The sequence below is a fragment of the Rhagoletis zephyria genome, unplaced genomic scaffold, assembly GCF_001687245.7.
Source record: "Rhagoletis zephyria isolate East Lansing unplaced genomic scaffold, Rhagoletis_zephyria_1.1 Rzeph_scaffold_01216, whole genome shotgun sequence".
Lineage (NCBI taxonomy): Eukaryota > Metazoa > Arthropoda > Insecta > Diptera > Tephritidae > Rhagoletis > Rhagoletis zephyria.
In genome coordinates this window covers 71000-96743 of record NW_016158300.1, presented here as the reverse complement: position 1 = coordinate 96743, position 25744 = coordinate 71000, and positions in this window count along the sequence as shown.

Genomic DNA, 25744 nt, shown 5'->3' with positions numbered 1-25744 from the left:
TTTTTTTTGCATACCTTGGGCCACTGAACATTAAAAAAAAAGCGTAACTCAGAAAAAACATATGTAACACGTTTTTCGATCGAAAGCGTTTATTACAGTTAAATTAGGGTCGAATACTGGTAATCTGACGATTTTTTCCGCAGTAGAAAATTTTTTTCAATACTACAACAATACTACTTTTTTATATACTACATCAACAAGGAAGTTATAACACATCTAAAACTTTAACGCCAATATCTCAGAAAGCAGTTTTAACAGAAGCGCCCTTATTGCATCTAACTCCTCAATTATTGGAGATAAAACAAAGATTAGTTGATTTTCCTGTGTTTTTTAAACATTTTAAACAGAATTTTAATAAAAAGCAAACACGTTTTTTGCTTATTTTTACATTCGTAAGTTACTTTATTCTGGGGTCCCACAGACGTATACAAGAAATAGGTGGCTGTGTAAAAATTACGTTAGTATTCCTATGTAGTGGTCAAACCCCAGGAAGGTTTTGCTCTCGCGCATCGCAATATTTTCTACACAGAATTAAAGTCCCCCTTTTTGGTGACAATTACTATTATTTTGCTTTACATTCTGCTGTCCTTAGAAAAATTTGGCGCTAAATATATTAGTGGAAATTTTAACCATTTATAAGCCATTTTTCAAACAGTGCGTCAAAAAGGCCCGTTCTGGTGGGAGTTGATGGGTTAAACTTTTGGAAAAAAGTAGGCCAACCTTATTTTCAATATATAACCTGCAAAAAATCCTAAGAACTCCGTAATTTAACATAACGGTTGATAAGCTTATTGCAAAAATTTATTGATAGCGACATAAATTACCCCAATAACTTAACCTTTAAATTTTTTTATTTCTTTAAATTGAAATAGTACATACGGATTTGCAGAGTACATAGAGATGTATGTATATTAGGGTGCCCATCGAAAATCGTTTTTCTGTACGTTAGTACTACATATTTTCAAATTGTGGAAATTATCGATGGTCAAATTTTAAAAAATTCTTTGAAATTCAAGCAAAAATAGTCATTCAAAAACTCATGAATCTAGAAAATCGTAGTTTCTGCCCCAATTCGACAGGCCGCGACCTCTAAATGGCCTTTAAAAAATCTATAAAAATAGGCAATAATATTTCTCATAAATTTTCTTTTTAAATTTTCAAAAAAAGCATTTTCGATGGTAAACCTATTGTATGTACTATATAGACTTTCTTCTGTTCGGCAGCAGTCACTCAAAATTTTAATTCAATGAATGAATTAAATAGAATTATAATATGATGACATGATAAGATTAGAAGCTTCATGGCTCTTTGGAATCTACCTTATGGGCAGTAGCGCCGGCGTTTCCAGACGCGCCGGCGTCGCCGCCGCCGCCGATTCTTTTTGAAGTTGACCACGCCGCCGCCGCAAAGCCTGTCGGCGTAAACCTCTAGTATGTTACACAGGTAATACACAAAACCTCCTATGACGTCATATTTCTGTCAAAATTTTCAAGAGGGAGTTAGCGGTATCACAATCAGCGCCACCTTCCGTATTCGTTTCACCATGGTATTTAAGAAAGAGTAATTTTGCTAACTTTTCGGATTACAGCTAAAGATTTCCTAACGGGTGGTAAATCAAACCTGCGCCACTAAATAACTACTTGCTCGAGGCGACAAACTTGAAAAACTTGAAACTTGACAAAATTGTAAATTCTTTTCGATTGACGCTGCACCAGTTGAGAGGACTTTCAGTTATATTTCTTATTTTATTGCGGTGCAATAATTCCTTTTTGACAATTGCATCGGGGCTGCAAATGTCGGATGTATCCTCCTGACTTTCATCTTCACAATCTAGCACCATGACAAGATCGTTGTTTAAACACCGTTATGTTCCAATTTGGAGTACCAATTCTTTTGGTTGTTTCAGAATTTGGAGAACCTGTTGTGTCATCAGCATTTTTCGATTTCTTTTTGACGTAGAATACGTCTTACCTTACGATATGGAGGCTATGCTGAAATGTTGTAGTTGTAATTTTTAGAGCTTCATGAAAACGCTTATTGCACGAGAACTAATGATTTCAAAGAAAAGTGTGGCATTTCAATGATAAAATTCCAAACCTATCGACAGATACATTTCCGTAAGTAACCGATTCGGTATCTGTCCTAGAAACAACGGTAAATATTGCCCTATTTTGGGGTCAATTTTGAGCCTTTAAAGTGATCTAGCGGCTTATGATTTGCAGATATAACCTTCATTTTCGGGATACAGATTCCTTGGAGGAATTGAAATATTAGCGTGTACAGATTTTATATAAATTCAACAAATATTGAGCATTTTAAGCCAAAAAAANGGATATAACCTTCATTTTCGGGATACACATTCCTTGGAGGAATTGAAATATTAGCGTGCACAGATTTTATATAAATTCAACAAATATTGAGCATTTTAAGCCAAAAAAATTGTTGAACAAATTTGCCAATTTTTTTTATAACCAAAATGCTCGAAAATCGCTCGAATGATTTGGTTTTTGATTTCTTTAATCAAAAACTCATAATTTTTACTTTCGTTTGGTTTATAGGAAATATTGGTTGATATCTTTTAAATATGTTTATTTGATTCAAATATATGGGCATAAATGATTTCCCATACAAAATCACTTCGTCATCGTTTTGCAAACATGTGCAGGCGTTGGAAATGAGTGAAGGAGATAAAAAGTATGTATGTGTGCGTAAGTACATATTTCGGCTTTTAATAAACAGAAGGCGCAATATTTCCAACCTAATCGCAGCNGGCGTTGGAAATGAGGGAAGGAGATAAAAAGTATGTATGTGTGCGTAAGTACATATTTCGGCTTTTAATAAACAGAAGGCGCAATATTTCCAACCTAATCGCAGCGTATGTACATATATAAATACATACATACGCACATGTGTTGATTGCACATTGGACTTTTTAGTAATCTATGTATGTATTATATATGTACATACATATATGTATGAACACATGTATGCATAATACTCGAAAACTTTTTGAAGTGAAACAACACTTAGAAAAAGACCAATCCAAGAATAAAAGTAAAGATGAGTACGTACATAGATAAAGAAAGGATAAAGGTAAATATAAAAAAAAACAAAGTTGCGTAAAGATAAAGGCAAAAATGAAGACCGAGGTATATTTAAACACTTTGCTTATAACTATATATAAGGGCAAAGGTGAAAGGTGAAAGGTGAAAGGATGATAACCGTAAAAATAAAAACAAAGATAAATATAAAGAAAAAGATGAGNTATATAAGGGCAAAGGTGAAGGGGAATATGTAGTATATGAAGAATATGATAACCGTAAAAATAAAAACAAAGATAAATATAAAGAAAAAGATGAGGATGAGGATACCGATTAAAGTATAGATGAAGATAGATGTAGAGAGATTAAAATAGAGGTAGTTGTAGAGAAAAGGATATAGATAGAGGCACAGAGACTCAATCTGGGAACTTTAGGGCATTTTAGAGATTTTCGGGATCTTCGGGACTTACTGATATAATAATCGATATTTTGTCGGTTCTGTTATCGAAATTTTTATAGATAATGTTATTGTTTTGCTATCGATATTTTCGGAACTTATCGATATAATAATCGATATTTTGTCGGTTCTGTTATCGAAATTTTTATAGATAATGTTATTTTTTTGCTATCGATATTTTCGGAGCTTATCGATATAATAATCGATATTTTTATCGATTTTTTATCGATATTTTTTATCGATTTTGCTATCGATATTTTCGTGGATTTGTTATCGACATTGTCATCGATTTTGTTATCAATATTTTTATCGATATTTTTATCGATTTTTTATCGATATTTTTTATCGATTTTGCTATCGATATTTTCGGAGCTTATCGATATAATAATCGATATTTTTATCGATTTTTTATCGATATTTTTTATCGATTTTGTTATCGATATTTTCGTGGATTTGTTATCGACATTGTCATCGATTTTGTTATCAATATTTTTATCGATATTTTTATCGATTTTTTATCGATATTTTTTATCGATTTTGTTATCGATATTTTCGTGGATTTGTTATCGACATTGTCATCGATTTTGTTATCAATATTTTTATCGATATTTTTATCGATTTTGTCATCAATATTTTTATCAGTTTTTTTACCTATATTTTTATCGATTTTGCTATCGATATTGTTATCGGGTTTGTTATTGATGTTTTTATCGATCTTGTTATCGATTTTGTTATTGATTTTTTGATAGATTTTGTAATCGATTTTGTAATCGGTTTTGTTATCGATATTTTTATCGATTTTGTTTTTGTCGATGTTTTATCGAATTTGCTATCGATATTACTATCGCTTTTGTTATCGATATATTTTTCAGAGTCTGTGCTTTCGTTTTTGACTTGGACATGCTCGGAACCATACCACGTATTCTACGTTTAAATTTAGCCTGCAGACCAAGACGAAGGCGCTGTACTGTTCCTTTTTTGTAATTCATTTTTAATCTTGCCTTCTGTGACTGGTTTGAAAAATGTGCGCCTATAGCGAGGTTGTGAATAGGTGAATGTGGCAAACAAATTGTTATTTTCTAGGAATGAAAATTTCGAAGAAAATTCTGTTTTGAAAGTCATGGCTGCCAGCAGAATTAGTTTAAAATCTTGTTCTTTTGTCAAAAAGGTACCGCGTTTTTATAATAATTTGAATTATGGAATCACGGACTATAACGGTCTCAGATTTGCTTAGTTCCCCGGTGACTTCTCGGAAAGGTTCTCCTGTAATAAATACCTTGAAATTCGTTTTTTTTATTAGTTAGCTGAACTCGGCTTTTCCTAGTTGCAGGCAGTCACAATTAATTACTCACCACTGTCGGTACCATAAGCCATCAAATCCATTTTGTTGTTCCATTCCATGCGCTCAATATTCACACATTGTCGCTGAAATGCAAAAAAGCCACAACTAACTAAATTTTTGTATTGTCTAAAACGATGTGGGGACATATTATTCGAGGAAATGCATCATAATCAACAAAAAGTTAATTTTGGATTTTTAGTTAGTTACGGCTTTTTGGTTTATTAGATATATAACATGCCAAGTCCCACACCTCAACAGATATAAAATTCACCTTGAATTAATTCTTATTTAATTTTTGTGTGTGAATTTGTGGCTGTTGACTTATTTACATATAATTTCATCTTTACTTGATGCGTGCTAATTTTGACAATTTACACAAAATTAAAATAAATGTTTTTGTTTTCGAGCTGAAAGGCTAATAAAAGGACACACGGAACTTAAGAATAATAAGTTTTGTGAGAAAAAAATAATTACACTTTTCTAAGAAAAAGTAGAAAAAACTAGACCTTATTATTATTATGAGCCTTGAGCACTGCGACCTCTAAGGTGGTCTATTGTGCGTGGCCTTTTACCCTATATATGAAGGCTTTTAATATAAGCTAGCACTTCGGTGGGCTTTTTGTTCCATATTTCGAATGGATTAAGTGTTGTACCACCTAGGTGAGCGAGTCTGCGTCTAGCGAGAGCAACACATTCACAAAGGATGTGTTCTGGCGTTTCTTCGTCCATCTCACAGAAGCGACAGACGCTCGTGTCTGAAAGATTCATTTTACTGAGGTGATAACGCAGGGAACAATGTCCCGTGTAGTACCCAGTGAGAGTTCGAAGGTCCTCCCTGCCTAGATTTATGAGCTTTTTTGAAGCTTCTTGTGATGGACAGATGAACCGCTTAGCTTGTCTTTGCCCCGGACATTCATTCCAGTGCCTTTCGAATTTTTTGTCGACCCACTTGTTTATGACCTCCCTTAAGTGGGCTTTGGTGAGCCCGCAGAAGGGTTCCGGACCATGGAATAGTGTGGTAGCTCCGTGTTTTGCTAGGCGGTCCGCCTGTTCATTGCCGTCATGGCCCTCGTGCCCCGGCACCCAGCCCAGTAATACTGTGTTCCTGCTTCCAAGACCGTTTAGGGTGTTGAGGCAGTCGTACACTAGTTTGGATGTTATTATGTGGGACCTCAGTGCTAGCAAGGCAACCTGACTGTCCGACATAATGCAGATGTTTTTAGAGGATGTGCCTCTTCTGAGGCATTCTCTGCCACAGATATCGATCGCATGAATCTCTGCTTGAAAAATGGTGGGGTAGCTGCCCATTGGTATCGATCTTTTAAAATTCGGCCCAAATATACCAGCTCCAGTTTTTCCATCTTCAAGTTTTGATCCGTCAGTGTTCCAAACTTCAGCTCCGGGTTTGGTGTAGGAGTTTCCTGTGCTCCAGGATGCTCGGTCCGCAATAGATACCTTGAAATTCCTAGAAATTACTAGTATCGGAGCTACTGAGTCCCTCATATGCATTATGGGGTCATTTGTGAATTTCATAAGGACCTTCATATGACCTGTCATGTTTCCGGTTTTTAACTCGGAAGTGTTTAGGATTCTCAGTGCCGAGAGACTGGCCTCCCTCTCTATTAGAATTGGGAAGGGCGGTATGCCTACAAGAGCACTAAGTGCATCAGCAGGACAGGTCCGCATAGCCCCTGTTATACCAATGCACACCATTCGGTGTAGTTTGCTTAGTTTTGCGCTAGCAGTTCTTTGTGTCGCTTTTGTCCACCATGCCAAGGATGCATAGGTGACTATCGGCTTCACAACTGTGTTGAATGACCAGTAAGTCATTTTGGGGGAGAGTCCCCATGTCTTCCCGTAAAGTCGCTTGCATGCGAAGAAGGCGCTCATAGACCTTTGACAAATACTTAATATTCGAAAGTTACATAATTCTTACCTAATTAAAGGTAATCTTTTAACGCGCAAATAGTCGGCTCTCTTTATAGCCAGCCGTTGAACATTTCCGCTGGAAATACCTACTATTGTCTTACTCTTTGACTTTAAATTGCGAAAGAAGGGGACAGTCTTAACGTAGCATCTCCACAGGCAAAAAAATGTTGGCTAAGATTTTTTGTTTGTCAGATATATGTTTTGTCAGTGCGCTTGCACAATATTCGCATTCGCAAAAGCTCCGCATTGATTATTGCGAATGCGAATGTTAAAATTTGTGCGGAAGTTCCGCGGTTGCGAATGCGAATGCGAATATTCGCAACAACCCTGCTTCCAATGCCATCCTGTCCAATTCCTTCCTTTTCCTTCCACTTCCTTCCTAAACCTTCACATGCCTTCCAATCCCTTTATATCCCTTTCAATACCTTCCAATGCTTTCCTATCCATTATAATCCTTTCCTATCCCTTCCAAAACCTTTCTATTCTTTCCAATGCCTTCCTATCCCTTCCAATGTCTTCCAATGCCTTTCTAACCTACCAATGCCTTCCTATCCCCTCCAACACCTTCCAATCCCTTCCAATGCTTTCCTATCCCTTCCAAATCCTTACTATCCTTATAATGCCTTCGTATACCTTCCAATGCCTTCCAATCCGTTCCAATGCCTTCGTATCCCTTCCAATGACTTCTTGTCCCTTAAAATGCCCTCCAGTCCCTTCCAATGCCTTCCAATCCGTTCCAATGCCTTCGTATCCCTTCCAATGACTTCTTGTCCCTTAAAATGCCCTCCAGTCCCTTCCAATGCCTTCTATCCCTTCCAATGCCTTCTTATTCGTACCAGTCCTTTCCAATCCGTTCCAATCCCTCCAAATCCCTTCCCTACTAATGCCTTCCAAACCCTTCATATCCCATTTCCAGTGCTTTCCCAGCCCTTCCAATGACTTCCTATCCCTTCAGGTTCCTTCCTTTTCCTTCTAATGCCTTCCTATCCCTTCCAGTGAAATCCCTTCCTTTGCCTTCCTATCCCTTATTATGCCTTCCTATCCTTTCCAATGCCTTCCTATCCCTTACAATGCCCTCCAATCCCTTCGGTTGCTTTTCTATCCATTCCAATGCTTTCCAATTCCTTCGTATCCATTCCAACACCTCAAAAATATTATTAGTGTTCAAAGTAAAGATTTCTTAACACTATCGTTTTACTTCCATATTATGATAATCCATATAACTTGTTAATAAGCTAACCAAATTCAAAAATTTCAAGCAGGTGGAAACCCTCTTAAAAATATTTTCAAACACTTCCTTTTGAAACATCTTCCATTTGACACCCATATGGTGACACATATTTATCTTATTTAATTCCCTTAATTCAATTAAATTTAATTTTTTAAACAGCTGGCAGCCCTCCTATAGTTAAGTAAGGAAGCAGAGTTTTTCAAACCCGTTTCGATTGATATATATTTTGTAAAATTTTATTTCCTTTTTTAAATAATTTGAATATAATTTTTTAAAAGGTGGCAACTCTTTTAAAACTAGCTAATTTATATTGCACACTTGCAGTCCAATTGTTTTAATTTGACACCTCATTTTGGCAAATCGAACGAACATTGCGGATATGATGGCGCATCTACAGGCCAAGCGTTTTAATTTGACACCAAATTTTTGAAAATTGAACGAACGGTGCAGATCTTTTATGCTGCACAAAAAATGCCTTCGCGTATTATATATGTATATAGATAATGGATTGGCGCTTACACATCACGCTGTCCTTGAACCAGATTCCACCGAATTGGTTTGGAACGATGGAATTTCCGATTAGACTATTTTGGGGTGGGTGTTCCCAAGTTAGAATACGTGAAGTTCAAAATCGTAACAAGTGCCGATTTCAAAACCCGTTATTTTTTCAATTTTCAGGTATTTTTCGATAATGTTCTATATGAATGATTATATATATTCACATATACTATACAAGTCGATTGTAAACATATTTATACATATAACTACAGGCCCGACTTTAGGGTGGGGGTGTTTCCCCCCGGGCCGGGTTTTTCCTTAAATTTAGTTGGAAGATAAAAATTATAAAATTTTGTTAAGTAGATAAATTTGATTATTTAATAATCATATAACTTTTGTAATATCCAATAAATGCGAAAGCGCATGTCTAGATACACATGCAAGTGTTTCCGTGCTAGTCAAAACAACTGCCAATCTGGCCTAATGTGAAACATAAAAAGGTTCCGAAGTCAACACGCGTTGTCTAAATGCGACGATTTTCCCATGGTTCAGGAAACTTTTTGAGCTCGAAATTGTAGAGCGACCTTCAAAGAGATTCGAGGTTATTTACAACAGGGGAAAATCAGAAATCAATAGAAGATGCGTTTCTTGCGGTGGAGTGCAATAAGGATCGAAAGATATAAAGCCCGGGGGCGTTATTGCCTTTCGAAAAAGAAATTAAGCCCGCGGGCGTTATTGCCTTTCGAAAAAGAAATTAAGCCCGCGGGCTTTATTGCCTTTTGCCGGTGGGCATTATTTCCCCTTCGATATGGCGGAAAGATATTTTACATATTGTGACATTCTATCGAACAAGAGATTATTGTTTTTAATCCTGTATAGAGACGAACAAAAATATTATGTACAGATTTTATAGAAACTTTAATTCAAATATATGTCCATACTTAAAACTGTTAGCTATCGATCATTTTCGTTAATTACACTAAGTAACAAAAAAAAAAATTTCTCAATCCTTGGGATGTAATTGTTATTTCCTAGTCTGTTATGCCTTAAAAGTATGGAAACCACCTAATATTCCTCGGAAACTTTGCTTTTGTGACCAGGACAATGTGATTCATTAAAATATGCTAAAATTATGAGAAAAACGTGTTTGAGTCTTTCACTACAGAGAAAATCATACAGAACAGCACATATAAATCAAAACTAAATTTTATTAAAACTTCAGAAAACCAAAAACATAAAAGTAAATCAGAAGCGGGTGGTTTTTCGACATTTGCGTTTAAACTGCGAGTCACTTTCTCTAATCAATCCCCAAATGTAAAAGCAAAGTTATCTTGCGACAATAGCTGTTTTCTATACTTTTGGGACCTAACTGACTAGGAAATAACAATTACAACCCAGGGACAAAAACCTTGTTACATAGTGTTATCAAATTACGTGATACATTCCACGTTGAACTCGTTGGAAATTATGTCAAAAAGCTGAGACTGCCTCCAGTGTCGACTTTATTTTTACTATGAATACGCCCCATCATATTCTCAACAGTTTGTAATGAAATTCTATTTTTCTTTTCAAATTGGATCAATTTTAAATCTGAAAATATACGCTCTGCAGCTGCAGAGCTATTTATGAGGTAGGTAAAGTAAATTAAAAATGAATGAAGTCAGCTCTTCATACATAGTTCATTTAAAGCATTTTTCTTTAAGCTTATTTGACCCCAATATTTTCGATCAAATTTTAAAATACATACATACATACATAAATATTTTCTCTTTAACATGTATCAAAATTTCTACTGCGCGAAAAACTTAAGTATGTATCTCGCGAAATGAGAGAAAAAGTAAAGTATTTCACGAAAATTTGCGCAAACACGTAACCCTTTTGAAGTATATGGATCAAAATGGCAATACTTGTACCATCGGCTGACAAATAGATATATGCCATTACGTGTATCATTACTTCGATTCATTTTTATTTCCTTTCATACTGCAGAAATTTTATTACTTTTTATATTAGCCTAGGTCCCGGTAGTAGTATTCTTCTTCGTGTTCATGCTCGTCTTCCTCTGCGGATTTGTGCATAAATTAGCTAATAATTCTGAAACAGCTGCCAACCCTCCTAAATATAGTTAGGAAATAAACAAAACTCTTGCGTCTGATATTGTGATACCTACATAAATATTTCATGTGCCTGATGAATTAAGTTAAATTTGATTTTTAAATACGTGACAACGCTCCTAAATACAGTTCATAAATAAAGCCTTTTGAAACCCATTTCATTTAATATCCACATTTTTAATAATTGCTTTAAATTATTAAATAATTTTAGTTTACTTGTGGAAAAGTAACAATAAGTTATTGTTGAATATAATTTGAGTTTACCTTTTTTAACAAGTGGCAACCCTCTTGAATATTCTAAATATTCATACTAAGGATATCTTGCCACCTTCGTTTCACGTCATATTTTAATATTTCATTTAGCTTATGCATAGTTTAATTAAATTCTAATTTTAAAACAGGTGGAAAGCCTATGCAAAATATTTTAGCACCAAAACCTTGTTGATACATATTGCGATACATATTTAACTTATGGATGTAGTACCCTTAATTCAAGTTGAATTTAATTTCCAAAACATACGGCAACCTTCTTAAAAAATTTCAGAAAAAAACATTTTTAACCCATGCCAATTGAGACCTATACATTAGTAATTCATTTCAATTATTAAATTATTTGAGTTCAACTTTTACATAGGTGGAAACCCTCTTTAATGATACAAATGCTCAATTATGTTGTATTAGATTGAAGTAATTTATTTAACCTCTTGCTTATATTGAACCTAACCTTGTAAACAGGTGACAACCTTCTGCAAAATATTTTCAAACCACAACCTCTTTCGTCTGACACCCATTTCAGGATATACATTTCAATTTTCTGCCTTTATTTAAGTCAAACTAGCTTTTTGAAACAGGTGGCAACCCTCCATTTCGATCGATACTAATAGTAAATAATTGATTTAACATAAAAATAATTTGAATTTCACTTTTTTAACAGGTGGCAACTCTTTTTAAAAAAATAAGAAGTCATTGCATACCCACAGGCCAAGCCCTTTAATTTGATACCTCATTTTGTATTATGCATTCATATGTACATACTTGGGATGTAAATTTTTTCCCGGGATTTTCGGGATGTCGTTATCCCGGGATTTAGATATTCCTTACTTTTCAATAACTTAATCGAAAAATTGCTTCTTTATTGTTTGAGAAGCTCTCCTACCATAAAATAAATAATAAATAAATGGGTTTGAAACCTACTTTTTCATTTAAAGTGGTGTTGTTATTTTTTTCTCTCTGACGTGAGCATTTATTTTAAAGGACTTTGCAATTTCTAAGATATAATTAAATCCAAAAATTATTCAAAAAAATTCAATGCAATGTAGAATAAAAATATGGGTACCAAATGCAAGAGACAATTTCTTTAGAATTAAAAAAAATAAAAGTTTTTGGATCCACAAGGACGAATAGGTAATTTATTAAGGTGATAAAGTTAAAAGGATAAAATTCGAGGATGTTATCGAGTGTATATAAGTCCTTAACATATAATTTTTTCAAAAACAAATATTGCGAAATTTCAAGGACTAAATTTTAAAAGGACATTTTCTCACTTACCATTCCTTCTGCACCAAAATATTAAGACTTTTTAAATTCTACAGGATTTCCTCTTTTAATTTGATTCCTAGTACNTAAATTTTAAAAGGACATTTTCTCACTTACCATTCCTTCTGCACCAAAATATTGAGACTTTTTAAATTCTACAGGATTTCCTCTTTTAATTTGATTCCTAGTACATACATAAATTACTAATGGTTATTTCGTTTCTACCGAAAATGCCGCCTTTTGATTGCCCCTTTCTCTGTTTTTGTTTGCGATTCTAAATTAAAGGCAAAGTGTGAGAAAATTTTGTTTTCATTTCTTGAAATGTCACACTCTTGTAAGGCAAAAAGGCACCTTTTCTGCCCTTTGAAGATTTATCAGTGGAGATAGTTGCGTGAGTTGCTCAAACAAGCTCTTGGCTCAATCCTTATCCATTCGTCCTGAAATATACTAGCCAGAAATGCGATTGCTTTATAAAAAAGAGAACCATTTTGAAAAATGAGTGTTTTTACTATCTAGAAAATAATTTATGCAACCTCACATTCGCGGTTTTGCATTATCTTGAAACGCGGTTTTGTACTTTAAACGACGATATGATTGTTTGTTTTATACTGGCTAAACTTCTGTAATTTATGATTGGGCCAAAACTGAATAAATTGTGCCAAAAGTACCCTTTTAAATGAAAGTGCCAAGAATGGCACTATTGTGCCTACTTTTCCATCACTGTACCATGTGATTTTGTTTGCCAGATATGTATAAGTTTTATCGGTGGCAATATTTGTGTGTGGGAATTTTTTATATTGATAACAACATTTGTAATATGGCTTAAAACTGGTATGTTCGTTGAATTGAGGCGCAAATATGCTTAAAAAATTTTACAAAATGTAATATATAATATGTAAATATATTAAGGTGATCCAAAATAACTAAGCTTGCGAATTTACGGCCTTAAAATGACCTATTTACTGAGAAGCAAACTNGAAAATGTGTTATTTCACATCCAAGTACATAGTCATAATTTGCCACTTATTAAAATTATTACTGTAAACGAGTAATTCTTGTATTTATATATTAAGGTGATCCAAAATAACTAAGCTTGCGAATTTACGGCCTTAAAATGACCTATTTACTNCAAAATGTAATATATAATATGTAAATATATTAAGGTGATCCAAAATAACTAAGCTTGCGAATTTACGGCCTTAAAATTACCTATTTACTGAGAAGCAAACTCTCTCCTTTGGAAAATTTTTATTTCAATTTTAAGATGTGTCGGTGGGCATTTGAAATCTTCCATGTAAAAAACATGTAAACAAATTTGTTTTCATTAAAAATGTTATAACTTTTCAATCGTTAAAAAAGTTATAAAAGAGATACAAGTTTTTTCTATGCATATTTTTACAGGGCATTAAATTCTCTAAAAAATTACCCTAAAGTTGGTTGTCTTAAAGACGATTAAGAGTATTAAATATGTTACTGAAATTGCTGAACGAGGATACAAAATCATAATAGAACTTTGACGAAAGACGAAGAACAAAAGCAATTTCTTTTGCAAGTTATACAATTACAATTAAATAATTTATGAATTAATAGTCAAAACTTATTAATATGGTGCGAGAAACCATAGAGAAACTTTGAATTGTTAAATTATTCGTTATTTGTGTGTAAAATAAATATAAAACAAAATTGTGTGTTTTCAATATCGAAAATTTGTCCTCCTGGAATGTAAAAAAAACTGGTCACCTTAAATTTAAGAACTTCTGGATAAAACCGCGTTTGTAACAGCCCAAAGGAATCGAGATAGATATAGACAAATGTAGGTACATACACATAAACGCTCAAAAATTGATATTTAACCGTTTGGCGGAAAATAGGAGTAATAAATTTTTGGAAAACGCGCATAGCCCCGCCCACTTATGATTACATATGCATATCACGGTAATCGCTTCACCAATTTCTCCTAAACTTGACGCAGTTATTTTCCTTGGTAAAATATACCAAACGACTGAAATTTTTTAAAATCGAACAATTACCATGCCTACATCCCATTTACCGATTTCAACGATTCCATTCGCAGGGCCAGGGTTCGAGCCCAGTTTTCGACCAACATCAAAAAGACAACAAACAAAGAGGTTTTTTCTAATAGCGGTCGCCCCTCGGCAGGCAATGGGAATCCGCCGAGTGTATTTCTGCTTCTAAAAATTGCTTCTCATAAAAATAAAATCGCCGTTCGGAGTCGGTGTAAAACTGCAGGATTCCGGGATTGAATGCTCTAATACCAGTGTGACCAGATGATAACAAAAAGCGAGGCTAAATTGGTTTTGAAAAAGGTTAGAGAAAGTTATAGCGTGTGAAAAATTAGGTTAAAAAAGAAGTCAGTATCTTCATTCCTTTAAAGGTCTTCACCAACTCGATAAGTTCCGCGAAACCGATTATATTTAAATAAATTTTTAAATCATTCTTATCAAAATACAAAATAACATCTTTAATGTTAATAACGGTTACATTACATCAAGGTGTGCAAAATTATGTTCAGTTTAAGATACGAAAAAGAAAAAAAAAATTCGAATAGAAATATGATTGTTTTCTACATGACAATGCACTATCGATTGTTTCAAAAGTATAGTTTGAGGCAAATTTCGTAGTACTATTTTTTTAAAAGCTAAGAAAGTATGAGTGCGTTCCAAAACGTCAAAATACAAAACATCAATATCAACAAAATGTAATGCCAAATGTGCGCAGCCACGGTTGGATGCTAGTTTACAACTAGGTTGCGCAAGTTAGACTTTTCCTTCTAGTGCGGTTTAGAAAGAAAGGATACTGATGCTTGGTATTTTGACGTTTTGGAATGCACCCTATGTTCTCAAGGTAATGGTACTTTGCTCTGCTATTGTAATATTTGAACGGTAAACAGTAGTTTTTGAAATATTATATATCTTTATTATGGTAATTATTTTTATAAATTCCGGTCCGAATTTTACCATGAATATTTTAAGTAAAAAAAGCCGTGAAGTCAGACCGAAAGTTCTGAACCTATGGCTTAAAATTAAATGCTAAATCTAGCCTCAAAAAGGCTCACCTGGTCACACTGCCTACATATTACATATTAATGTAAATACACTGCGATACATAAATATTCATCATCCTTCGATTTGAATTATAACAGGGGTACTAATCTAACTTCATAAATTACCGACAATCGTGACAAAATTATAAATTTCTTTTGAATTTGCAAAAAATTTTGAGGATGTACCAGTCTATCAAACCTCAGATTCGCATCCTTATTCCAGAACCTGAATTTCGTAATTCGTAATTCGTAGCTACTTTACGAAAAACGAAAAATCGACACGTTGCAACCCTTGCGGAAAACTGTGTAGCATTTCTAGCTATCAGTTATTTTTTTAAGACATCTGTATGAAGTAAAACAAAGTGGAGAGGAATTAAAAAAACAACTCATCAAGTGCTCATTTAAAGTAAAGTTGTTTGAATTTACATATTTTTAAGGAAATCATGGATTCTATTGTTTTCGCAATTATTGCAGCGGAGTAAGAGCGCATACAACATTTCTTGTGCATATGCTAACTCCGGCTTCGCTATCCACAGTATTTTTGCGTAGAACCTACATCGAAAGTTACAAAAAATTGCGTAGTGCAAACCGAATTTATTAANGTTCTCAATCCAGTTATTGCAATAACAGCTTCTTCCAAGCCACTGAAAACATGCACTTTGCTAGGTCCACCACCTGTTGCGTTTGCTTCGACCTTCGGCCGCGCTTAGGGATTATAACCCTTACTAAGCAGAATCATCCTTTCTATATTGCCGGAGAAGAGGGGCTTCCGGCATGTCAAAGGCATACAACATTTCTTGTGCATATGCTAACTCCGGCTTCGCTATCCACAGTATTTTTCCGTAGAACCTACATCGAAAGTTACAAAAAATTGCGTAGTGCAAACCGAATTTATTAATGAATTAGTGCTCGCAAATTTGAAACCTTTGTTTTGAATTAAATTTTAGTCATTTGGCTACGCGTGTGTGTTGAATTTTTTAGATTCGTGTGATACGTTTTTTACACAACAACCGAAAAACATTGTTTAAATAACTAAACCGGAGCCAAGTTTTTCAATAGGGGACAACAAACATTATTTTTTGTTCGTTCATATAAAGCAGTGGATAAAAATATATGTATATGCGAAAGACAAATTTATTTGTTTAAAAGAACACCCACCACTAATAGTTCCTGCAAACACACATCGATTTACATCTTTTCGCTTAATTTTTATCTCGCTTCCGACACAGAATTGTTTTCGTACAAAATTACGCAAAAAAGCTGTCAATGTATTACTCGTTCGTTTTTAGGCATACTATTGTTGCGAATTTCGAAAAAACGATTCGGATTGCAGCATACCCTTTCTACGATTCGTAGCAAAATCCGAATATGAAAGTGTTGCAGAATAGGGGTGTCTATCTAGTTCAGAAAGTCTGCAATTTACTTGAGACTTCTAGTTGGGTCAAATGTATATTTGTTAATAATTACAAAACGACTACCTTGAGTGGACAATATTGTTAGTTGAATAAAATCATTGTTGAGCAAATATAAACAATGCTTTGGTGGATACAAGTTTTCAATTAATTTTGTGAACTTGCTGTAGACTTGAATCAGCTAACCGGTTATTATTGGGAAAAAGTTTCAGTTTGACACAAATAAAAATTTAATCGATGGTTGTTGTGTTTACTTTCTTCTTTTATTTGCATATATTAAGCATAAAAAAACATATGTACATATTTACATAAGTAGTTACTAGTGTAAATAATACATATGTATATGGTGGTAAGAATGTCCTAAAAAGAAACGATGAAACAGGAACAGTCGTGCGAAAACCCAGGTCAATATCTGCTGGAAGTGCTGGTTTAAGTATACTGCTTTGCTTTTTCCTTAGCTAAATAGATACTTTCATATTATAATTCACATGAATTATATATCCACTGAGAAACCCTGGTTGGCATCAAACTTTATATTTTTAAAATAACACACACGCACACCTAAACAACTCCCCTGCAGGGAAACCGCGGACTAGTGAATCAAATTTCTTGTTCCGTACTAGGTCTTTATCTCCAAAACGGAACTAGGCCGATATGAACAGTCCAAAATCAGCGAAAAGTGGTACTTTTAAAAAACTAATTTTTTTCAGTTTTTTTTCACTAGAAATCGATATCTAATGTGGCGAATTTAGAAATGGTTCGGAACTATAGAAAAAGGGATGCAGAACGAACTAGATCTTATTTGTCGAATTTAGAACTAGTTCGGAACTAACGAATAAGGGATGCAGGGGGGGGCTTGTTTACTACACATAGATATGTGTTCGGCGACTTTTTCGTTCAAATACGCTTCTATTCTGCGCTTCGCAGATGCGTTTTCATAGCTTGGTAATACAAAACAAAAATACAAAATAATGAAATGAAATAAATATTACAACATTTTGGGACCGTCTGGAAGCTAAGAAATAACAGCGAGCACCTCTGCAACCTCAGCTACAGCTAAAGGTATGTAAACGTACATTTCTTACAATCATTCAAACTAATTTAATTTCAAATTGAAAACACATTTCTTCCAAAATAACTTAAAATCGCACACACGGAAGAACCAAAAAGATTGAAAAATCATGATACTTTTTTCTTTCGTCTATCGATTTCAGAACTGGTTCGGAACTATAGAATTTAGGACTAGTTCGGAACTATCGAAAAAGGGATGCAGCGGGCGGCAATTGACAGTTCCTAGGACATCGCTATGTTAAATTCGCCAGTTGCTTGCATACAAAAGAGATTTATCGCGAACCAGTACTGGGTCTAAATGTACTGGAAGCGCACCAGTTCAGAACTAGAGATTTTCCCCACAGGGTCGCGGCCATTGTATATACAGTAATACAAATTTTTTGCAGTTTTTCACCATTTAGTCCCCGAGGCGTACTTTTGGGTTGTGTGCAGCGTTTTTGTTCTGCGCGCACGGCAACACTTACTGTGGGGAATTTCGCTTCATGATTAGAAAAAGTTCATTTGGAGGATAAAATATACATAATTAAGGGCCAGTTTTTCAGTGCCAGTTTAAACTGAGATTAAGTAAACTGAGTTTAAATTGAACAGCTGGCTGATATTTGATTGGCTCATCTTAGTTTAAACCAGCCAGATCGGGCGTTTAAACTTAGTTTAAACCACGACCGTGCACCGAAAGACGCCGTATGTGTTATTTATGAACAAAATGTAGGTTAAGTATAATATTCATCTTTAATGTATGCTGATATTCATGCTTAATGAAGAATAATATCAATAGTTAAGTACATAATTAACGCTTGTGTTTTATAAACTGGAAAACTCAAATCGTAATTATGGCATTGAGTTGAGTTTTCTTAAATGTTAGTTTAATATAAAAAAGTCCATTGTAAGATTAAGTTGTTTATAAAAAACGTAAATTTTGAGAATTTATCAAGCCAAACTCTAAATTTCCGAATATATTTCAGTCTTTATTTAAAAGAAAAAACAAGGTTTCTATAGCTATACAGACCCCAATGCCTGCCAGCGCATCCGCCCAGACAGTCCATGAAGCACTCCCAAGTTTTCAGTATTTAACAGTTCATTATCATGTACGGCGTAATATAATAAATTATGCACTGAACTATGATAATCTGTAGTAGTATCTATAATAATAAAAAAAAATTTGCAATGTTTTTACACTTTTGCAAATAGTTTGGGGTACTATTACATATACTACGTTTATACGCACGTATTATTTGCAAATAACAATTTGCAAAATGGTAAAATTTGCCGTATAATCGCTGACTTAATTTTTTATTTGCAAATAACTAAATCACGCAAATAAGTATTGATTAGTGGTACTATTTGCTAGTAAGCGCAAGAAGCCGCCATTCTTAGGTTTATTTTCTTTTTCGATGGTCATCTTATTGCCTTTTTATAATCAAAACGTTGCCATTTTTAACTTTATTTTCTTTTTCGATGGTCATATTATTGCCTTTTTATAATCAGGCGATATTAAAAAAGAATTTTTCACCATCGAATAAACAGTGAGTAAGGTATTTGCAAATTATTTTTATTTGCAAATTGCTTGCGTATAAACGTAGTAATAGTCATGACTTGTGCCACTCTGCCATAGTACGGTTTTTGCTCCCTTTCATACCACAGTAATTTTGTATACAACTCTGAATCAACAAAATGCATGCTCCTTCTCATTATCAACCCTGATCAGATTTTACCCCCGAGGAGTACTCAAAAAGTTTTATTACTGTATATACCGTGCTCGCGGAGATGGCAAAACTGAAACTCATACAAACAAGTCTGGGCATATCACAGCACACACTTTTCTTTCTCTACCTAGCGTAGTGATCGACATACCATACCCTGTAGGGAAAACGCGAACTAGTGAACCAAATTTCTAGTTCAGTACTAGTTCTTCTTCGCCAAAAACGAACCAGCCCGATAGTAACTAGGCCCCCACCAGGCCAAAAGCAGTGAAATGTGGTAATTTCACTAAACTATTTTATTTCAAATTTTAAACGCAGGGAAGGTAATCATTATGAGAAAAATAATTTAAATAAGCATTTAATCATTATTTTATGAATTATTATTGAGTTTTATTTTTTCGCTCAAACGGAAATAATTATTATTTGATTTTTATTTATGGGATTACAAATAATGATTATTTTATGATTTTTATTTTTTCGCGCAGAGATTATCATTAATTTTGAGTTTTATTTTTCCACTTAAAAATAATGATAATTTATAAAATTGAAAAGGTCATACAGACGCAACCTACTGAAATTTTGACCTGAAAAGTTTGGGTCTTATTCCTCTTATAAGGGAGCGGCTACCTCTCAAAAGGATACGTCGGTAATCACGCTGGTATAGTTTTTGAGTTGCTTAATAATCATTATACTTAGTGATTCCATAAACAAATGCCAAGATCCTGAAGGACAATTGAGAAAGGCAATGCATTTGCAGAAAAAGAGGGATTTAAAAAAAGTGTCAAAATAACTACCACTTTCTCACAAAATTTATTTAAAAATGCAAGCCACCAGAGCTACCTTTTTTCTTACGAAAAGACAAATTAATTTTTTTTATGCAATCAACCACCGCTACCTTAAAAGCGCAGTTAGTCAACGACGTAGCGTAAACGTAGGTTGACGTACGTAGCAGCATATCAAATTTAGTGTTGATAGAGAGAGAGCGAAGCAACGCCAACTTCACCGCCATGCGGTGGTGAGTTTTCTTTAGTACGCGAATCCCATAAGGTAGATCGTGTCTGTGTCAAACTACGTCTACGTTACGTCGTTGACAGTCAGTCAATAAAGTTTAGGTACAACGAATTTTTTACAATACGGGCAACTATTTTTTTAATATTTTAGTTTTCGGTAATTTTTTATAAAAATATGGTCAATTCTACAACAAAATCCCCAAAAATCAGAGTTCCAAACCTTGTGCAAAATTTAAGAAAATTCTGCAAAATTTCATTAAAATAATTCACTTTCTATTTACGCTCTCTAGAAAAAGTTTTTTAGCCCATTCAATTTTAGTATAATGAAGTGCAAGTATGAGGAAGCTAGGACTTACCAAACAACAAAAAAAATTGCTAAATATCAATGGTAAGTCCTAGCTACCTCAAACTTGCACTTTGTTATACTAAAATTGAATGGGCTAATAACTGAGAACTTAACTTTTTTCTAAAGAGTGTAAATTGCGACACTTGGATGGAAATTCGCAGAGTTTTCTTTAATTTTGCATAAGGTTTGGAACTCTAATTTTTGGCGTTTTTGGTGTAGAATTAAACATATTTTTATTAAAAATTAGGGGGTAAAAAATATTTAAAAAATAGTTGCCGGTATTGTAAAAACTTTACTTTAATACTACTACTACTACTAATGTGGTTTATAAATTTTTAATAAATGCGTTTAAACATTTGTGGTGGTATTGTGCTTCCTTCAACCGATCGTATTTAATATAAAAGGGAAATGTTTCGACAAGCCTGATTAGAAATATATACCTAAGGTAACAAATTTATAACAGGTTGGGAACTACGCATAAGAAAAGGATGCAGATCGAACTAGATTTCATCTGTCGAATTAGGAACTGGTTTGGAACTAATGAAAAGGGGATGCAGAACGAACTAGATCTCATCTGTCGAGTTTGGAACTGGTTCGGAACTATAGAAAAAGGGATGCAAAACGAACTATATCTTATCTGTAAAATTTAGAACTGGTTCGGAACTAGAGCCAAAGGGATGCAACGGGGAACAATTGACACTTCCTAGGACATCGCAATGTTAAATTCGCCAGTCGCTAGCATGCAAAAGAGAATTAACGCGTCTAGTCATGGTTCCAAACGCACTAGAACCGAACCAGTTCCGCACTAGTTCGTTTCCCTACAGGGATAGCTTATGGTCTGATTATGCATATTTCGCCTAACCTCTCACAACTTCGCATAAACTCCAAACTATAATTTCGTATGTACTTTGTATGTATTTTGTATATATTGCATTACCCAGAAATTAGCAGAAGAGAGAGAGAAGCACGCGTAACCGTCGCACGTACACGGTGGTGAGTTTTCATTTACATGGCGCTCTCATAAGTTTGATCGTGTGAGCCACACTCACGTACGTTAACGTGTCAGCTGACACGATCAAACTTTTGCGAGCGCTATGTAAATTAAAACTCACCACCGTGTACGTGCGACGGTTACGCGTGCTTCTCTCTTTCTCTTTCAACAGTAAATTTTATATGTTGCTACCACAGTATAGACAGTAACCAACCTTTTTGGGTTGTTGTTGTAGTAGTCGTTGTTGTTGTAGTTATATTCACTCCTGAGGAAGGCACGGGATTGTGTGCTGCTATTTAATGAGCCTTCTTCAGACTTTTTCTTAGATTTCAGGGTTGTGTGCAGCATAATTATAAGATAAATAAATTTAAGCATTTGACAATACGTGATTTTATTAAAAGAAAATTATAAATGGTGTTGAAAAACCAAACAAACGCTCGTGCGAAAGCTCTATTTTTGTTGTTAAAATTTATACATGGCGTATTGATGGACAAGCAATGTCATTCTTTTGTGGATTTTATGTTGCTTGAGCAGGTTCTGTTATCAATATAATTAACACAAGCTTTTTCGCGTAGTTGCCTTTCAATAAATAGAATAAACAAATATTCGCAAATAAATTGGATTTATTTTATAACTGACAACTAACGTACGATTTTTGCTCTTTTCTCCATTTTGATTTTGACTCTTTATTACCGCCAACAACTTAATGTGTATACATATTTACAAGCTGTCAAAATTTTGCGTAGTCCCACGAGCCAGGTAAAAACTATGGCATTCGTATTCACAAGGAGAAATTTCAAAATTTTTGTTTGGTATTTCCAAATTTTCTCTTTTTTATCAGTTGGCAAAAGCGCTCAGTGGCAGCGCTCCGAGCGTTGAGATAGTAATTTCATGTCAATTAGTAGAAAAGATCCATGTTGAAAAAACTTTTTTATTATGGCGAGAAAATTTTACATTGCTGTGCCAATTCGTAACTTTTTACTGCTGGAAATTTTTGACAGTTGGTCTGGTGCAAAAGAAGTTGAGCAATTAAAATCAGAAATTATACAAAAAAGACTTGTCTTTACTGACTTTTATTCTTCTAGAACTAAAAGCCATGAATTTATTAGACACCTTAGTAATAAAATTAGAACAAAAAAATTCTTCAAAACCGTCAGGCCGGGTTGAAAATTGTCATCCACCTCATAGTTAACAAAAATTTACAATCCGTAGTACTTTTCTATCAATTCGCAAATGCCGTTTGCACAAAAAAGGTTATGAAATGCGTTTTATTTAAATCGTTTAGAAAATGAGTCATTTATATATACCATTTTATATGGAATTATTCAATAAATTTCGTTTTACACTATACTTTTTGAAACATTTGGAGTTAATTATTTTTTGTTTCTTAAAAGCAACCCTGCGTGCTTGGAAGGCGTGTGTACCAATAATTTCATCCCTAGCATATTCATCCCCGAGGAAGGCAGTCGCCAAATTCACCGAAGGTTGTTTACTGGTTATATTGTGGTTGCTACATCAAATAGACACAGCATACGTACACCATTACTGAGCGCTCTGTGACCACACGCGTGTTTCACCCATATACAAACAGCGATAGCGGAGCAATGATTCCCACGCACATAGTCTCATTCATTGAATCGTTTTTATGCAATGGTCGGCATACTAGCGCATTCAAATGATTCAATAAGTGGGACTGTGTGCATTACTCAGCTGGCGCTCTTCGTATGTGAAACACACATGTGCTCAGAGAGCGCTCAGCATTATTTAGGGGTGGCTCACAAGCATGAATATGTTCCGCTCTCAAACCAAATCGTTGTTGCCTCAACTAAGATTTGGTAACTATGACAAAACCATGTGTTGAAAGAAAGCTTATCTGTATTAGCAGAGCTTAATGACATTCTTTTATGAACCATACGTTATGTTGAATGGAATTTGTAGACATATGCTTCAAAAAAATATGTATGGTCAAAATTCGGGAACTAAATATCTTTAGTTGTCGAAACTAATCCTTTTTCTCAGTGTAGAGAGTAAAAAATACAAGCAAATTATTATTAATAAAATTATAGTTAAAAAACTATAAACACGCTTCTATTACAACAAGAACTAAAAAGTATAAAATAATTTATAGATATATCGATTCCGTTTAAGAAGAATAGGAAGTTCCCTAACTTGATTTAATTTAACTTTTTTAAATTAGCTAAAAATATTATTAAAGTGATTGGCCCGTAGTCATAGTCAAATTAAAGTCCACTGTAAAGTTAGTTGCAGCATATTGACATAATTTTCAATGCGATATCTGTAAAAAATTGCAACAAACTTTACAGTGGACTTTATTTTGACTATGACTACGGGCCAATCACTTTAATAATATTTTTAGCTAATTTAAAAAAGTTAAATTAAATCAAGTTAGGGAACTTCCTATTCTTCTTAAACGGAATCGCTATATCTATAAATTATTTTATACTTTTTAGTTCTTGTTGTAATAGAAGCGTGCTTATAGTTTTTTAACTATAATTTTATTTTCTACTTTTTAGTTTTTTGAAATCTTACAATTAATATTATACTGTCTGTATATTTCTCATTCTGTCCATTTCTTTCAATGCGAAGAAAATTTTCCGCACCCTGCTTTTTAGCTACACTTTTTACCTAACGTGCTAGATTTGACCTTAACAAACTAAATTTTCAATGTATTTCAATTAAATAGGTAATACACATATTCTGAATATAAACAAAATCGGAGCACAGATGCCGATTTTTTAATTATATAGACTCGCCCGCCACATAGCTGCCAAAATTTTTTGTGTAGTTATTTCTTTTCATGTAAGCAATGTGCATTCGAAATGTGAACATAATCGGATCATAAATACGGTTTTCCCAAATATCTCGACTCCTGCGCCACCTATCAGCAAAATTTTTTGCGGATTTATTTCTTTTCACGCAAGTAATATATGTTCTAAATATGCACCAAATCAGACTATAACAGGTCTATTCTGCACGTTACCGAAGATTTTGTAACCGGAAAATTTTATTACCAAAAAATGTTACCATTTCTTGTCACCGCGATTCTAGGAACGTTGGTAATGCAGTTAAAATATTCAGCAATTCAGCTATGAAGAATTGTGCAAATTCTGGCACTGCATATTTCACGGGGCAATATTTTGTTACCAGCTTATGAGATGGTAACAAAATTTACCGGTTACAAGAGTACACAGAATGCGAAAAGGGTTTAAAAATTGACAGGAACTTTATTCACCGGTTACAAACTTTTTATTACCAGCGCAGAATAGACCTGTAAATGCGGGTTTTACAAATATCTCGACTCCTGCGCCACCTAGCGGATTAAGTCATCTTTTATATTGCATTGTCCTCGAGTACTGAGCTAAGTTTGAAGTTTCAAGTCTGTAGCTCATCGGGAGGTTTGTTAAATATTGACTGCAACGTTCCAGGACATACAAAGATACATACATACATACATACATACAAACAAGTGAAGTTAAATAAAAGCTTGTAATAAAAACAGACTTAGATTAATATAGAAATGCCCTATCTAACATTTTTTTATTTGCAAAGTGATTAAAACACTTAATCAAACTTTCAATTTTTTAGTTGCCAATTTTTTTAAACTGCTGTTTTTAATTGAGGACTATTATTAACTAAATGCTATAGTAGTGATTTCTAAATTCCATTATGTTTTCAGTGAGACATTGACCGAGATTTGTAGGATTTTCAAAGAAGATGAGATAGTGCCTTTCTATATTAAAGTAACGATATGTAGGTACATACATACACATTTGTATGTACATGCATACATATATACGTTATCATGAGTGTACATATATACATATCGCACACCGTCTTCAAAAGAGTCACAACTCAAAATAATGCGTTTGTCGGAATATGCGAAAACTATTTTTTAGCACATGATAATCATATGGGCAAGGGCAACTTTACCCTAGGTTTGTTTTTAACAAATTATAATAAAAATGCTCCAGCTTTTGCTGA